Here is a 2,760-nt window from a genome sequence, read left to right as displayed (position 1 = left end):
ATCGTCAATTGCTTAGCTTTCGGTGCTCGCTCTCCAGCTTATGAAAGAAGAAAGGTCGGTGTTAATTGTTAAAGCAAATATTTAATATTTTCTATTTCTTCTATCTTTTTATTTGGATATTATTTTTATTTTACTTTATTTTTTTTTTCCTTGAACTTTAACCTTATTTCTATTTAAACACTAATATATTTAGCTAAATCCATTAATTATACTTTAATTCATCTTTTAGAGATAGTCCAAAAATTAATGTTTGAGAATTATTTTAATTAAGAAGAGGTACTCATCATTGCAATAGTTTGATGATAGAGGCAATATTTGAATTTGTCAAAGTTTTATTTTTAATCAAAGATAAATAAAATATTGATATATTCTAAAAATTTGACTTGATCGGGCATGAATCTCGAGGCAAAATTAAGTGAGAAATTTTTGAAATTAAATTCAAAACCATATTAACTATGATTTCAGCAAACTTATCGTTAAACTGAATGTCTCGAAAATACAAACCCAATGACACCATATTCGACCTAGTCCGTGCCCAAATGGGTCTAAATTGAAAACCCGAAGCACATTTGGAAGGTTCAAACTATAAATTGGATTACTAAACAATTTTTAAATGTGACATGTTCATAGTCAAATCAAGTGGTTTGACGAGTCGAATCCAATGAACCCAAGATTGTCGAATTCTAACATCATTAAAACACTCAAATACTTGATAAACGATCCATATTCAAGAAAGTCGTTATCGAACGTCCATTCAAAACATTCACAACATGTCCTAGCTCTTCTCTGTAGTTCCAAAAAATTATAAATAGACCCCCTCACTCTTCATTGAGGGGGGATTAAGCAAGGAAGAAAAAGAAGTGAGAAGAGGAAGTGAAATCCGAGATCTCTCTTACTATCAAGCTCATTCTTAACCATTCCCCGACCATTGACTATCATCAAACTTTTGTCAAACTTTTGCCGGGTCACCAACTATCGCCGGACTTACGCCCTACCACTAATTATCTCCGAACTTACGCAAGGTCACCAACTAACGCCGAATTTAAGCCCGGCCAATAATTGTCGCCGGACCTATGCCTGGCCACCAATCATAGCCCGACTAAAGTCATTCCGACCATTATCACCCGACTACGATGCTTCAGACCACCATCATCCAACTACAATCTTTTCAACCTTCATCGCCTAACAACGGTCCTTTCGACCACCATCACCCCCGACAACGATATTTCTGACCACCGTCGTCTGCCGACTATGACCTTGCGAACCAAACGAACATGTTAATACTAATTCTTTCAACTCCCACCATGTAATTCACTTTATATGATGTATTTTTGCTACATTGAGCAAAGGCCTTCTCCCCAAGGAAAGACCTCATTTGTAATAAAAAACAAATACTGGTGGATTCATTTTTCCCCCATTGCAGGGGTTTCCACGTAAAAACTCTGGTGTATCTTATGAACAAAACACCAATCTTTTTTATTTGTATGTAGATCTTCGTACAAAGCGAAGACGTTAAACTTTATATTTCTCTACTGCCGCAAATATTTCAAGGCGCAACAAATACGATATCATAATTACATAAATTAAGTTGATTGAAATGTATTTAATTTAATTGTTTTAATTATTAAATTAACTATTTTACAAAAGAAGTAAATTTAATTATTATAATAAAAAGATTTTTATTTAACAAACAAAATTAACTTGCACTATAAAATTATAAAACAACATGCAAATAAGAAATATCACTTTAAATCATATAAAATTCACTTTTAATCAACTTACAATCTCCAATGAAATTTAAATGATTAAGATTTCGTTTGGGACGACTTTCTTCATGCTTCTTAAAACAGTTTTTTAGTACAAAAATTAAATTTATCGCTTCTCAAAACAACTTTATAGTATAAAAATTTTATTTTTTTACTAGAACTCTACTTTAAGAAGCAGTAAGAAATTAAAGCCGTCCCAAACAATTAAAACAACTTTTTAGTCAAAAATTTTTTTAATCAACAAAAAAATAGTGGTAAAAAACTAAGAATCTATTTGAGACATCTTTCTTGCTGTTTTCATTATAAGATAGTAATAATAATTTTATTTGGTTGCTATTAAAATTTCTGTTGTGTGAAGCTATTTTTTGTAGCCATATTTGCAAATATGTTTTAGGCACAACAACTTTATATATTTTCAAGTATAGGCCATTAAAGATATCCCAGGCCTCAACAACATCGACGGAGGAAGCCCAATTGGTAGCAGATTTAGAATAAGCTAATGGGCCGATGGGCTTGTTCGGCTGTACTTGTAAGTTCTCTTACAAATTATTTAATGAGTATTTAATATTTATTTTAGGATTAATGTTGTATAAAAAGATCTTATATTATATAAATTTTAAGATGAATTTATCCGAATTTAATTTTAATAAGAATAATCTGACGTATATTTTGTATATTGCACCTTTGCAATTGTGTAGATATAATTTTGATTGGTAGAAGAACAAAAATATGTTTCAGCTTAACCTAATACTTTTCATATAAAAAACTCATAAAACAGGGGCAGGAATATGCTTATTTTGTGGATAAATATTTTGTTAAAAATTACTTCTTAGGCTTCGTTTGAGACAGTTTTCTTACTGTTTCTTAAAGCAGTTTTTTAGTACAAGTATTTTTAAATTTTGTACTAGAAAACCGCTTTAAGAAGCAGGAAGAAAGCTGTCCCAAACGAAGCCTTACGCTTCATTTTGGGTAGCTTTCTTACTATTTTATTTTT

This window comes from Dendrobium catenatum, unplaced genomic scaffold (assembly GCF_001605985.2).
Source record: "Dendrobium catenatum unplaced genomic scaffold, ASM160598v2 fragScaff_scaffold_390, whole genome shotgun sequence".
NCBI lineage: Eukaryota > Viridiplantae > Streptophyta > Magnoliopsida > Asparagales > Orchidaceae > Dendrobium > Dendrobium catenatum.
The sequence above is the reverse complement of the archived record's forward strand: the minus strand, read 5'-3'. Positions refer to the sequence as shown.